Raw genomic sequence first — 15,691 nt, forward strand, 5'->3', positions numbered from 1 at the left:
AGGGAGGACCGGGGATGATGGGAGGGGGAAGGGCAACCCTGAAAATGTTCGAAGACCCACTCGATCCGAGGAGGGCGGGTAAGCGAAACATAAGGTCAAGACAGTTGTCACCAGGAACCATCCCTGGGAGGAGCGAATCCCTCCACCAGGGGAGGACCTGGCACTTTCGGGAGAACATCGGGGACCGATGTCACACCATGAGAGATGACAAGGAATTGACTTAGGGTAGGCTAGGGAAGGGGGAAAAGCTAAGTAAGGAAGGGCTTAGACCAGAGAAGAGGAAAAACAGGAGACTAGGAAGACATGTCGTGTACCCCATCTCAACTGAAATCCCAAGCCGTACTAGGTAAAGTGATACCCAAGTGGGGAGCTCTAGGCCTGCCTAACAGGAAGGAAAAGGAAGTAGCCTACGACTCACTCTGACACCTTGTAATAGACACAGTCTATAAAATAAGGGGAGAATGAAAGGGAGGGATGTAGAACCAACAGGAGAGAAATTCCTGTGTCGAAGGCAAGCCAGAACCGTAAGGTAAGGGAATGCTAAAATAGCGTGGAGGAGACACACACCCAGGAAAACCTCTACCCCCTCCGAAAGAAGGGGAGGACAATGGGTCTCACTCACCACCCAAACAACGGTCGGTGGACGGAACAACAACAGAAACTCCCTCCATCTGCTGATCCCTCCTCTCACCTAACCTACTCCAGGATACAAGGGAGAGAGGGAGGCCAAATAGGCTACCAGGAAAGCCTAACCTTGCACTAGGCAGGGCTAGGACAGGGATGTTAACCAGAAATAATAAATAAATAATAAATAAATAACCACCATTACTAGATATATACACTAGACATTGATATCGACTTTAGCAGCACATAGCCTAACCAACAAAGCGACAGGAAGTAAACAGATAGGACTGTACCTGGCGCTCGTGTAATAATGATAAGATTTAAATATAATAAAACATGACATCAAGCACAAACATAATAGAAATCTATAATGACCATAATTAATAGGGAAAACATCCTGGGAATACCTAGGCGGAAAATACTACGGAACCTAAATGAAAGAACTCCTATGATGGGAAGTTCTACGAAATTAACTTTAGAGGATATCCCAAAGACCCAACCCAGGCAAGACCACCGGGATGAATCCTATGGGGAATGATAAATAATGTAACCGACCAAGAGAAGCCCGAACAGAACAAGCTGAACGAAGCGAACCTCGCGATGTCGACATGGTTGACAAGGGGACGCCGGCGTCCCAACAAGATTCACGTATAATATCTAAATACGATGTAAAACAGCCAAACTTATCATAAAAAACCCCACAAGAATATGGTACTTAATTTGGAAACAGTAAAAGGTGCTTGACGACATGGTGAAATAAAGGCAAATCACGCAAAAAACACAAGCCACAAACAAATCTGCGATCAAAACGAGTGCTAGAAATGGAATGAGTTCAGATGGCTGGAGTCGCCGGCGTGGCCCAGCGGGTGAGCGTGGGCGCTGGTACGGCCCCCTCGCTCTTCCCGGGGATCTTGACATGGGGATGTCTATCGAAAGTGTGGTTCTGTGGTTGTGATTCTTTCATCACCCTCAGTTATACCAAACGTCTTCATTAGAAGACGCTCGATCTGGGGGTAGTAACTCCAGCATTCCTGAAAGCTTTTTCTCTGGTATATTTAGCAATTTATACCTAGAAATTCGAGTTAGAATGGAATTTCACCGGCTGACACGGGGGCTGAACTCAGAAATAAACCTTTAAGAGGAAGAGTTAAGTATTTATCTGGGGTGTTAGAAGACCAAACACTCCTATGTCTAAGAATGCTAAAGTTAGTGCACACAGTTGATTCCTGGGCTTTTACCATTTTTTAAAATAATCCTCATGGCTTCCATTACCATAAGCATGTCTTTATTTCCTTTAAAACCTTTTGCTAGAGAAGGTTGTCATATAGCTTAGGGAAGACGTAACTGTTGTTGACTCACATTATTTGCAATATGTTCAAATTTAGCATGAGGTGTAAAGCCCTCAGTCCTATTGTTGCAGCAGGGACGCTCTCTTGTGAACCAAATATGATAGTAACCTTGCTTTCTATCTTATCATTAGTTGTTAGGAAATCCCAATATTGAATTTTGGGAGCATGAAGGTACACATTGGTGTATAGGAGTGCACCTTCATGTATGAAGGTGGTAGTTGGTCTTTAGTTTTGGACTGTTGGTTATGGGCTTTTGACTCAGGCACAGAAGTCACTAGTACTCTGTGAGATAGGTCCTTTTTTCCCTGTAAGGATCCTCTGACAAGTCTCACTACGAGGGCCATACTCTCTGTTGTAGTTCCAACATCTGGCGACAGTACTTGCTACTAAGGATCAAAACAGGTAGGAATGTTCAGAAGCATTTTTCCCCTCATTAGAAACCTTTTAGTTTCCTTGGATGAACATTGTTTCTCTGGCTGTGCTAACCCACCATCCTCTTTCAATGTGGTAGTAAGATTCATTCCAAATAATGAAAATTTTCATGATACAATTACTTATTTGGATACTTACCTACTTTTAAAGAGGAAACCACCCAGCCTCCCAACATCTTAGTGGGTAGTCATGAAGAATTCTGACAAGAATGTAAATATTCCAACGTCACCTGGTGGGAAACAGGTGATTACGGAGACAGTCCTAGCGGGTTAGCCAAGTGTTATTGTGTTTTATTTTGAAAGTTGCTCACACCTAATGGTGTGAAGACATAAGCTAACTTTAAGTATCCAAATAAATAATTTTTTCAAGAAAATTTTCATTTTTAAACTATTTTATTATTACTGCCCATGATTAACATCCCAGGAAGTATACCTTATATCTAAGACAGAAAGTGCCACTTCTAGCCCCACTTATAAGATTCCAGAAATGGAATTTATAAGTTACTTGACTTTTTGAAATCCCAGTCCCTGAAAAGTCATGAAAAATCCTAAACATAAGTTTCTTGGCCATAAGCATTAATGAATTCACTCCTGAAATCCTAACCTTACAGATTACCCACCTCTCTGGTCACTCAAGGTGGCCCCCCCCACCCTGTCAAGCTCAGGATTTGACCATGCTTGATCCAATTCAAGCTAAAAGAGGATATACTAAGACTACTTGAAATCTCATTTGGCTTTGACTTTTGCTCCCTTCAAAGCTGCACAAAACCATTGCAAAGCAAACCTTTTTAAGGCTTAAAACCCCTTAGTTAATAGAAAATGACATTCTTTCCCCTGAGTTCCTTCTCTTCAGATCAAATCACTTCCAAAATTTAAAGGTATGGTTTTTTCTTTCTAATTTGGTGGCACTTATGATGTTTCTTCTTTTAAAAAAAACATTCTTACTTGCTCTTTGATTTTTTGTAGCATAACAGGAAAAATTTACTCCACTTCAGCCAACTTATCTTACAGCCTTTTTCCAACCCCATGCCTTCTTTCATTTTACAGTAATCATCTGTTAGGTACTAAAATCTTCTAAGAGAGAAAAGGCTTATGGACTTCCTATTGTGTCATTCAAAGCCAGTTGGGGCTGGTTTGATAATTTTAAAAAGAGGACCACATTCATTCTGTCATCAGGCATGGTGAGACAGCAAGCTGCAATGTGAAGGCAGCTGAGGAGTTTGTTAAAAGCTTTGCTGAACTGGTAGAAGCCGATGGATACGTCGCCCAACAAGTCTTCAACTGTGGCAAGACAGGGCTCTTCTAGAGAAAGATACCAAGGAGGACATATATAACAGCAGAGGAGAAGAGTTTGCCAGGCCACAAACCTACGAAGGATAGGTTAACCCTTGTGCTGTGGGCGAATATGTGTGGTGACTGCAAGGTTAAGCTGCTACTTGTATATCACTCAAAAAACCCCAGAGCCTCTAAGTCTTATAAGGTAACCAAAGAAAATCTGCAGGTTATGTGGAGGGCAAACCCAAAGGCATGGGTCACCAGGGATATCTTCGTGTAGTGGGTAAACCTGGTTGTTGGTCCTACCATCAACAATTACCTCTCGAAAAATAACTTACCCTTGAAAGGCCTTTTCGTCCTCTACAATGCTCCCGCACACCACCAACCCTCACAGACAACATCTGCGGAGAATTTAAGTTTACTGAGGTCCTCTTCCTTCCATCCAACATCACCCCTATCCTGCAGCGCATGGACCAGCAGGTGATTTCAAATCTCAAAAAGCTCTGCACCAAGTTCCTCTTCAAGCATTGCTTTGAGGTTACAGAGAGCACAAACCTCACCCTTCGAAAGTTCTGGAAGTATCACTACAATATCGTGACCTGCCTCAGACTTATCGACATGGCCTGGCAGGGTGTTACAAGGACTTTAAACTGCATGGAAGAAGCTGTGGCCTAAGGTTGTGTCCAAACGGGACTTTGAAGGATTTGAACCTGAAGAGCTAGTGGTAGAGAATATTGTCCCTCGGAAAGTCCTTGGGCCTGGAAGTGGATAAAGAAGACATTGATGACCTCGTCGAGGAGTGCAACAAGGAACTGACAATGGAGGAATTAAAGGAGCTACAGCAACAGGAGTATATGGAGGCTTTGCAGGTTTTGGAAGAGGAGGAGGTGGAGACAGTGTCGGAGGAGGTTGCTACAAGTGAGATTAAGGAAGTGTTGTCAACCTGGGAGAAAATTACAGTTTATTGAAAAAACTCCTTGAAAAAGTTGCATCAGGTCGTGTGTTGGAGTTGTTTAGTGACGCTTGCCTAGCTCATTTTTGAACAATTTTGAAAGAGAGGAAGAAATTAACCTCCTTGGACTGGTTTTTAGTGAAACGCCCTGCACGTGAAAGTCAGTAAGAAGAGGATTAAATGAAAAACAAAAACAAAAATATAAAAATTGTTAAAGTCAGTAAGAAGATGATTAACCCTTAAACGCCGAGCCTCTATTTACAAAAAAAAACGTATCCCCGTATGCCGGCGTTCAGTGAGTTAGCTGAAGCGGAAAAAAGTTTTTTCAAAAATCACAGCACGCTTAGTTTTTAAGATTAAGAGTTCATTTTTGGCTCATTCTTTTGTCATTGCCTGAAGTTTAGTATGCAACCATCAGAAATGAAAAAATATCATTATCATATATAAATATTGGACTATATGACAGCAAAAAAAAACTCATATAATTGTATACAAATCGCGCTGTAAGCACAACGGTTAAAGCTAATGAGTTAATTTTTTAGTTGTATTGTACACTAAATTGCGATGATTTTGGTATATAACAAATTGTAAAACGATCAAAGCAACACAGAAAATATTATCACAAAATGATGCATGAATTCAGAATGCATTGACGTAAACATTTTTTTTTTTTTAAATTCACCATAAATCGAAATATTGTGCTAGAGACTTCCCGTTTGTTGAAAAAATGAAGCTAATTGATTGAATATTACTAGACTGTAAGTGTTTTATCTTACAATTGTAGTTTTTTACCATTTCGGTCGAGTTAAAGTTGACCGAAAGTAGAATTTTTTCTATTTATCTAGATTTATATGAAAATATTTCAAAACTGATAAAAGCTACAACCATGAGTTATTTTCTGTTGTATTGTATATGAAATTGCACACATTTTCATATATAAAACTTTATGTAATGACTAATATAAAATGGTGCAAATATTACGACGAGACAAAAGAATTTCTGAGATGTTCGGCCGAGTTACTGTGCAGACGTATGGAAAATGTTTTTTCAAAATTCACCATAAATCGAAATATTGTGCTAGAGACTTCCAATTTATTGCAAAATGAAGGTAAACGATTGAATATTACTAAATGTAAGAGTTTTAGCTTACAATTGCGTTTTTTACCATTTCGGTCGAGTTAAAGTTGACCGAAGGTTGAAATTTTGGCAGTTATTGTGATTTATGTGAAAATATTTCAAAACTGATAAAAGCTACAACCATGAGCTATATTCTGTTGTATTCTACATGAAATTGCGCACATTTTCATATATAAAAGTTTATGTAACAACTAATGTAAAACGATGCAAACATTACGACAACATGACGAAAGAATTTCCGAGATGTTCGGCTGAGTTATAATGCGCAGCAGACGTAAGGAAAAAGGTTTTTTTTTCAGAAATTCACCATAAATCGAAATATTGTGCTAGAGACTTTCAGTTTGTTGCAAAATGAAGGTACATGATTGAATATTACTAGAATGTAAGAGTTTTAGCTTATAATTGCGTTTTGACCATTTCGGTCGAGTTAAAGTTGACCAAGCTTGAAATTTTGGCAGTTATCGTGATTTATATGAAAATATTTCAAAACTGATAAAAGCTACAACCATGAGTTATTTTCTGTTGTATTCTACATGAAATTGCGCACATTTCTATATATAAAACTTTATGTAACGACTAATATAAAACAGTGCAAACATTACGACGTGACGAAAGAATTTCTGGCACAGACGTATGGAAAAAGTTTTTTCAAAAATTCACCATAAATCGAAATATTGTGCTAGAGACTTCCAATTGGTTGCAAAATGAAGGTAAATGATTGAATATTACTAGAATGTAAGAGTTTTAGCTTACAATTGCGTTTTTACCATTCGGTCGAGTCAAAAGTTGACCGAAGGTTGAAATTTTGGCAGTTATCGTGATTTATATGAAAATATTTCAAAACTGATAAAAGCTACAACCATGAGTTATTTTCTGTTGTATTATACATGAAATTGCGCACATTTTATATATAAAACTTTATGTAACGGCTAATATAGAACAGTGCAAAAATTACGACAAATGACGAAAGAATTTCTGAAATTTTCGGCCGAGTTATCAGCGGGGCGTAAGAAAAAGTTTTTTCAAAAATTCACCATAAATCGAAATATTGTGCTAGAGACTTCAATGTGTTGCAAAATGAAGGTACATGATTGAATGTTACTAGAATATAAGAGTTTTAGCTTACAATTGTGTTTTTTTTACCATTTCGGTCGAGTTAAAGTTGACCGAAGGTTGAAATTTTTTGTAGTCGACGTACGGTATGTCCACTTGGCACCCAACAGACAATTTTAGTCGACGTATGATACGTCCAGTAGGCGTTTAAGGGTTAAATGAAGTGGAAAAAAAAAATACAAAAATGTTTAAAAAGTAGCAATCAAGGTTAGCGATAAAGTATAGCATAATGTGTAAGTTAAATTTAGCAATGTAGCATTAAGTGTTGTGAGTAAGTTAAGTTAGTGATAGAGCATGATGTGAAAAACTCCACCAATCTCCGCCTCCTACACCACCCTCCATACCCACTGAGACACTCAAGCCCACTTATCTCGCTGCTCCACCTCCGCCAGCGTCTTCGGGTGATCTTCAAGGTAAAGTACACTTAATAAAACCAGTTTATTTCTTTACATTCACTTTTATTACAATTTTTTTTTATACATTACAGTTGACCGCCGCCTATTCATGGTTCGGGATTCACGACTTCACCTATTCATGGATTTCTCTGTGGAACATATATACACATTATTTGTGGTATTTTTCATAGAGAAATATTCACATATTACTGTATTTTCATATAATTTTCATGACTAAATGCAGTTTTTGTGATAGAACTATTCAAATATTCAGGTATAAGCATTTTAGAGGGTTTTTGTGGTGTTTGAACTATCAAAATAGGCAGTTACAAGCATTTTTAGAGGGGTTTTAAGTATTCCCAAATTTTAGCTCTTCACAGGGGGTAGTGGTACGCATCCCCTGTGAATACCTGGGGTCAGCTGTATTTGTTATTTATAAAGTATGTTTCTCCTTTAAAAAACACATAATGGAAAAAATTGGTGTGTTTGTTGGGGGCTGAAACGGATTACAGTAATAGCATTTCCATTCATTTTAATTGGGAAATTCTATTTGATTGCCAAGCAAACTGAGCTAAGAGCTTGGTCATGGAACGAATTAAACTTGTAGGTCAAGGTAACACTGTATTTTCCCCATGATGACAAAGAAACCTTTTACCATAGTTTTTAAATGTCCCAAAAATTCTTCACTTGGTTGCACTAGTTTTCCATCTCATGCACTTATGGCACCAATCTATGTGTCATCTCCCTTCGTCGCTGCATTTCAAAGGAATTCATATTCAGGAAACTTACAGACTAAATAACCGCAATATGGCCTCCACCTTTCCTGGCATTTCCTAATGCTTTTTCAATTTCAAACTCTCCATTATTGTTATTTTGCAAACCATTACCAAAATCCACTGACAAACCGAACAACATAGCTGATATTCTCAGCTCCTTTTGGATACAAGTTTCTTCATCTTCAAAGGATGTGTTTTGTTCAACAGGAAAGCTGGAAAATGAGCCTGCTGTCATCATGTCACTATTGCAGCTTTCAATATTGCACTTTGATCCTATTAGTGGGCTGTCTTTGCCCAGAATGTGGGCTGATTCGGTGCTTAAATGCAACAGGTGATGGGTGTTGATGACATGCACCCATCTGTCTTATGCAGCCAAAAATGTGCTCCTGACCGTCTTGATTTAGCCTATACGTGGACGTCACTTGTTAATGATTATTTTAGTTTTAACACTTATCGAACCTGTGCCAAATAGTCGCAGCTAAGCTAATGATCGAGGGCAAGTTTCACCTCAAAAATATATTCATAATACTAATGCCACCCTTACAACAACTTACTGGTTTAGTTTCAAAATGACAAATTTTAAATCAGTTTGTATTTTTCATAACTAACATGCCGGCGGTCTTAACATAAGGGAAAAACACTAGCCCCCGCCCCCTGTTTGTTGACATAGGCTACCACTGTAGTGTTGTTGGACATTAGTACCACGGAGTGCCCTGTCACCCTTTCTTGAAACTCCCGAAGTGCTAGGAAGGCTGCTTTCAATTCCAGGATGTTGATATGAAGCTGTTTGTCTTGATGATTCCACACCCCTGATGTTAGAAGATCTTCCAAGTCAGCTCCCCAACCCTCGTACGAGGTGTATGAGAATAGAAGAATCTCTGGAAGGGGAGAATGAAGAGGCACTCATATGGTCAGGTTTCTGTTGTCCAGCCACCACGCTAAGTCCTTCCTCACTTCTTCTGAGAGAGGAATTGGAACAAGGGAGGATCCCTTGAAGGGGACCAAAACTCCTTCAATCTCCATTGGAGTGATCGAATGTGCAGTCGACCGTGAGGAACTAGCTTTTCCAAGGACAACAGGTGACCTACAATGACCTGCCACTGACAAGCAGGTTGCTTCAGTTTGGACAGGAAGTACTGAGCAAAATTCCTGAACTTTTCTAGTCATTGGACTGATGGGAATACTCTTGCTGCTGTTGTGTCTATGAGCATGTCCAGGTAAAGAATTCTTTGGGTGTGGGGTTTGACTTTTCCAAATTTATCAAGATGCCTAAGCCATGACAAAATTGAAGAAGTCGGCCCCGTCCTGGATTAGCTTTACCCAAGAATCTGTGAGAACAAGCCAGTTGTTGAGGTATCTTACGATCCGTATCCCTTGAGAATGAGCCCAAGTCGAAACTAGGGTGAACACTCTGGTGAAGACTTGTGGGGCAGTTGAAAGACTGAAGCACAAAACCTTGAACTGATAAACTATCTCTCCCAGGCTGAAGCGATGAAACTTCCGGGAATATTGATGGTCGGAATCTGGAAGTATGCACCCTTTAGATCTATTGTAACATGAAGTCGTTCTCCCTGATGGCATGAAGAACTGTGCGGGGAGTTTTCATTCTGAACCATGTCTTCCTGGTGAAAAGGTTGAGAGTCGACAGATCTATTATTGGTCTCCAATCTCCCGTTGGTTTGGGAACCAGAAAGACACGGTAAAATCCTGGAGATTGGTCCTTCACAATCACTGCAGCTCCTTTCTCCATCATTTTCCTCGCTTCACCTTGGAAGGCTAGATGCTTCGCCGAACCTTGAGAGTAGGTTGATTGGTGGAGTGGACACTCGGAGAGTCGGGGAGGAAACTCAAAGGGGGATAGATACCCCACCTGAAGGACATCTACTACCCAGGTTTCTGCCCCGAACTGTTGCCAAGTTGCCCAATGGCTTGCCAGGCACTTCCCCACCGATGGCAGTGAGTGGGTAGGGGGTCCCTTTCTATTGTCTACCTCCTCTACCCCTGCCCCTTCCTCCTCTCCCAGGTCTGGAAGAGTGGGGCTGAAAGGGTCATTGCTAAGGAGCTTTCTTGGTTGGAGATGGAAATGGCTGACAAGCCATACGCAGACCTGTCGTTACTTCAGACTCCTTAGGGGAGACGTAAGTAATGTTTGACGTCTGGTCTTAGAAGTGCCACACAAGAAGAAATAGATGACTTTGAGACAGCTTGATGCAGTAGCCTATCATTATTATCTGTTCTCTGTCTATCGACTGCGGAGTCTAGCTGGTCCTTCAGAAAGAGAAACGAATCTAAAATATCTCCATTCCGCAAGACTAACACTGAATCGGTATTGACAAACTTTGTGAACCAGGAGAGGGCAGCATCCCTTCTTTTCAGCAACCAGTTGGCCCACATGTTGGCTGTTAAGTGTGTCAAGTAAGCGATGGCCTTCCCACCAGACTAGTAACCTAATAGCAGTCCCTGCGTAATGGGGGGGTGTTCCGTTCCCGGCCGAGTGCCACTAACCGAAAATTGCCACTAACTGAAAATCGGCGATAATAGCACCATTAACCAGATATTGGCGCCGACAAAACCATCGCTTAATGGCGCTGTTAACTGGAGATCGGTGCTGGAAATCCAGTTAATGGTATCGCTAGCTAAACACCGTTAACCGATGCCACCGGTAAGTGGGGACACCTGTAAAGGAGGCACTGTCTTCAGAGGTACCCATAGCAGTGGAAGAGATCTTTGCCACTGCCATTGACCACAGGTCTAGCCATGAAACAGCTTGGAAGGCCAAAGAAGCAGTCGACTCCATGGTAGCAGCTTCTTGAGAGGTGAAGGATGGCCCTCTGCTTTGACTTGGTCCAAAGACACTCCTGTGCCTAGATGAACTAGGTCTGGATCTACTTGCCTCGGCTGCACAGCAACCATTGAAGTGTAAAATTGCTTATGTTGAGGAAGAGGTGGAGGTAGCAACTTGAAAGATCTACTCGAATGTAAAGAGTTATCCCGACCTGAGATAAGAGTATTCACTTGTTTAAGAATTCCACCAGCTTTTTTTGGAGCATGGCAACCCTAGAGAAGCCTTCACCTCTTTCTTAGCCCCTAGCAAGGCTTCGATACCCGAAGATAAATCTGAGTTGGTTGCCACCACCTCTTCAGCCAAGTCGTTGCAACCACAAACAACTTCAGCATAAGTAGTTAAAAACTCTTGACAGTCTGCATCCTCCACATCCTGGTCTCTAGGGTCATGATCTGGTCTGTCAGCTAAGTCAGGAGAAGTCAAAATGTCTTGATTTATTACTGGAGCATATGCTCATTCAGGGCCCAAGACTTTCTTGGGGGGCCTGTATAATGAGACGGATCTTTGTCTTGGCCTCAATCCCATCCACAGGAATGGGAACAAGAATTACGATAGGATGGCGAGCATTGTGATGGACTACGTGGACGTGAAGGACTCCTGTTACGTGAAGATCAATCACGGACGCGCGAGTGAGAGCACAAATCATGTTCACGGACATGTGAATGAGAGCTCTGATCACGAGGCGATGAATGACGTGATCTGTTATGCAGCGGTGTATGACTTGTTACATGCAGTTTCGTCATGGCCGTGTGAACAGGAGCGCAGAACACAGTTCCGTTTGTGTGAGCAGGAACGCTGATCTCAGTGTGAATCTTGGTCACAACCATGAGAGCGAGAACATTGATCACAATCTCTGCTAGGGGAACGTGAGTGTGAACGATGACTTGAAGTTGTAGGTCATGGAATGTCACAACTGTGAAGGGCTCTCAGTACATGGGACTTGGACGTGAGAGCTAGAGACCTTTGGGGAGAACAAATCCAGTCCAGAGAAGGATCCTGCACTTTCAACTTCTTGATAGGGGCCTTGTCATCTTTCCTATGGATCTGAGGAACATTTGCACCTGGAACAGGATGAGGAGGAGAAACAACAGAGATCCTCTGAGGAGAAGAGCGATCTGTAGACTTGAGGATCCTAAAGGACGAATCTCTGTCCAGAACTACTGCAGCATGAGAGTCAACGACTGAGCGTGGAACACTGGGAATGGCAGCAGGAACAGGTAAGTGTGCCTTGATGGAATGGGTTTGGCATGAGCATGATTAGATGAACGAAGAACAACTACAGGAGAAGATGAATGAGACTCCGAAGAGGACTTGCGAATCATCTTATGTGGAGGGGTGACGAAGTCTCTCTTCCTCCAACGTCTGACAGGGGTGGACAGAGCAGACGACTAAGACGAAGAGGATGATGAAGACGAAGATGAAGAAGGGGATCTATGATGTCTCTTCCTAGATTCCTTATCTGAATGGCCAAGCTTCTTCCTAAAAATACCTTCGACCATATCAAAAAAATCGCCTGGATGAGGGAGTCACAAGGTGCAGACGTAGATGGAACAGGAATGGAAGAAGATGGCATTGACCAGGCTGGGGACTGCACAGAGCAGGGAGTGGCAAGAGTCGTTGAAAGATGAGAAGATGCTACAGAGACTGTCACTCTGGTGGCCGGCAAGGGGAGAGCCGTAGTAAGATGAGATGATGTCATGGAAACTGTAGATCTAGAAGCTGTCATGGCAGATGAAACTGGGATGCGGGAGGACATACAGTGAGACAATAGGCCAGAAAGGGTTGGTACCCCTGGTAAGCCTGAAGTGTCACAACATTCAGTCAGCTTTTGTGCATCTCCTCCTGAAAAAACTGGACAAGGGGGAGCTGCCCCCCCTGGCCAAGAGAATGGGAGCAGATTCATCAATTACAAGATCTCCTGAAACCCCAATCGAAGCTTCTAAACAAGCAATAGAAGAATACAAGGGAGTAAAATCTTCTGGGAAGAAGCAGCAACAAGAGGAGATTTTGGTAAAGAAGAGCCAGAATGAGAAGGAATAGATGCAGACACCGCCATAGAGGAAATGCCTTCCCAAAATGGTGGTGCAGATTTCCTTCTATATCTCCTCTTCCTACCAAAATTCTTCCACTGCTCAAGAGATCAATCAACACACTCAGGACATGGTGGGTTACTTACACTACAGTCGGTAGATCTATATCTGCTACAAGTAGAATGAGGACCTAAGGCAAAAGCAGGCAGAAAATGAAAGCAAGGATTACTACCAACCCCAGGGCATTTTCTCTGAGGCTTGGGAGGCTTAGATGAGCCGTGGGTTTGCATGCTTAAAACATAAAACACACAAATAACACAATATCACAGAACACTGGGACAAACAAAAATGAAAAAACCAGGATGCGATGGTGTAATGCAGGCGGGAAGTGGACAAACAACCAGCTTCTAGGCAGAGGGGGCAGCAGCTCTACCTGCTCTGAAGGCAGTCAAGAAAAAAGTGATGTGATGGAGCCGAGATGGGGCGAGGGAGGTCAGCGAAGCCGCCTCCTAACCGCCATCATGGCTAAGTTCTGCTGCCACCAACTTCCTTGTACAGCATGCAGCAAAATTCGTGTGACTCGATTTCAGTGATTTTCGTTAGAAAATTACTAACTGGCAACTCTTACCACCTTCACATTTCTAGTGATGCTAAATTGCAACAACGAAACATTTTGCAATTTCGCTCAGAAGATACAGCTCACCAGGCATGGTTTTAAAGCATCAATGCTATATTTTTTATCAAAATGTCAGCTAGATCATTATAAAAGCATTAACACAGTAATTTTTTATTATGGTAAATATGAAAAGACATACAGTAAATACTTTATGAATTTGACTTTTTAGCCACTATAGTAATGTATTTAACGTAATGAACATATTGGTGATGTAGTTGTGGGTGTGGTCTAACCAGACTTCAACTGTTCAAATGGCTCAGTTTGCCTCCCCTCACCTTACCATAGGCCAAATGCATTTTGCTATGAAGCCTTATAGGCCTGTGAAGAAAATACGGATGGAATTTCACAAATCCTGCTTTATGGTCTTATAGACACCCTTTATAAGTTACAAAGATTTGACGCAATTATATATTGTTGCCATCTGAAATATAGCCTAGTATGTTATAAAGCCAATAGCATAGGCCTAGACCCCCAGAGCCATACTATTATTATTATATTACTATTTATAATATGTTGTTGTCATTGTTCAGAATCTACACCCAACAGGTGTGGCTGATAATATCTGACCTGATTGGTTTTCCATTCCTAAAGTAAGAGTAAAATAATAATAAGGTAGAATTAATTGTATTTCTCATAGTGACGATTACTCTCCACCTCGCTTATTTATTTATTTATATTATTTTTTTTCTTCAAACTGAAGAAACCTCTCGGGAGACTAGACCTATGTAGCCTTGACTATAGCCTAAGCCCTAAGCTGTGACTTGTAATAATTTATTGCAAATATCAAAATCATGATCCTGACTAACATTTGCTTTGTACACAAAACTACAAAAGTGAAAAGAATTAATAACTTTGAATTCATATCACAAATGCATCAGTTTTTATCATTAGCCTATGCTCTGCTTAACTTTTCTTTTTCACTTTATCGCGACGTCCTCTTTCACGGTTTCACTGTATCAAGACTGACGGTTCCACAACTCACAGGAGTCACGATGAACTGAGGGATTCAGACTGCAGTAATTTAGTTTTCATTCTGAAATATTATTGTAGCATGATATAGTTTTGTTTTTCACGATCCAGTATATTTCACTGATACGATTCTATGTAACAAGTGACCAACTTTTCCTCGTACAGTATAAGATTTAATCCTACGTGGCAACTTGAGAACTATGCTTGTCCAGTGCAAAAATAAAAAAGTTGCATGAGTTTTGTTGCATACTGTACTTTTTTAACCGGACTCCAGCAGGCGCTAGAGAATTTTTCCCTTATGTCAAGACCAAAGGTTTGTTCTGTATATGAACAACTTCCTGCATGTATTACTGTCAGGACTCCATACTCAACAACCTGCAATCTGGAGAACCATGTATCATGGTATGCTCTGGAATGTAATCTTCTACGCTAGAGGCAACAGTTTTCTGTTGCTTAGCAAGTGGCGATGCTGAGCACATGAGCAAAGAGACACCACAAACACGGCCCTTAGCAATGCATAAGGAACAAAGAAAGCAACCCTTTCCACCATGCACTAGTTCAAAGCCCATGTATTACAGTTAAAGAAGCAAGCTGTGGAACTGAGGACGATTCAGTGAGAAAATTTCCTGGCTTCCACACCACTCACTTGATTAGCCCATTCCTCTCAAATTCCCTCCTCATCAATAAGCCAATCAGCACAAAACATTCTCACTGAGCTAGAAAGCATACATATGTTCTCAGTTATTTTGCCTGGCTGAAAAGAGTAACTTTTTGTTCCCATCAAGAAAGTTTGATTTTTGCTCAGTTTATCCATTTACATAGCGTGCACTAATTTTCACATTCTACCCATGCACTGTTGTAGTGTGGATAAGGGAAATGCAGTTACGTATGGGATTGCAGTATTTCTATCCTTATGCTTCGACAAAGAACTGAGAAACATTATACATTACTGACTGCCATTGAAGATGCTATGAAGCAAAGTGAAAATGACTACCTAAGAGCACCCACTACATCTATCACGACAAATTGTGAGCATTAAAAAAATAGTAAACAGGTTTGCTCAGAGAGCTACCCTTGTGGTAGAATGCATGAAGAAGTGTAATTAATACTTTGATTATT

At 41.1% G+C, this 15,691-nt stretch overlaps 2 protein-coding genes across 7 annotated transcripts in view; one reads left to right on the forward strand and one right to left on the reverse strand.

Annotated features, from left to right (window-relative positions):
- LOC136840251 (cilia- and flagella-associated protein 298) overlaps positions 1–15,691 on the forward strand; it is a 297,225-nt gene that overhangs the window by 199,461 nt on the left and 82,073 nt on the right. Inside the window, exon 10 of one of the 6 annotated variants that reach the window (XM_067106877.1) lies at positions 14,565–14,800. The exons of the other annotated variants lie outside the window; for them this stretch is intronic. The gene's annotated coding sequence lies outside the window, so the exon portion shown is untranslated. Of the gene's footprint in view, positions 1–14,564; positions 14,801–15,691 lie in introns of those variants that run through there. 6 annotated transcript variants of the gene reach the window in all.
- Positions 1–15,691, reverse strand: part of LOC136840249 (DDB1- and CUL4-associated factor 8-like) — a 444,913-nt gene that overhangs the window by 35,352 nt on the left and 393,870 nt on the right. The gene's annotated exons all lie outside the window — the stretch shown is intronic.

Source organism: Macrobrachium rosenbergii, chromosome 7, assembly GCF_040412425.1.
Source record: "Macrobrachium rosenbergii isolate ZJJX-2024 chromosome 7, ASM4041242v1, whole genome shotgun sequence".
NCBI classification, from domain to species: domain Eukaryota; kingdom Metazoa; phylum Arthropoda; class Malacostraca; order Decapoda; family Palaemonidae; genus Macrobrachium; species Macrobrachium rosenbergii.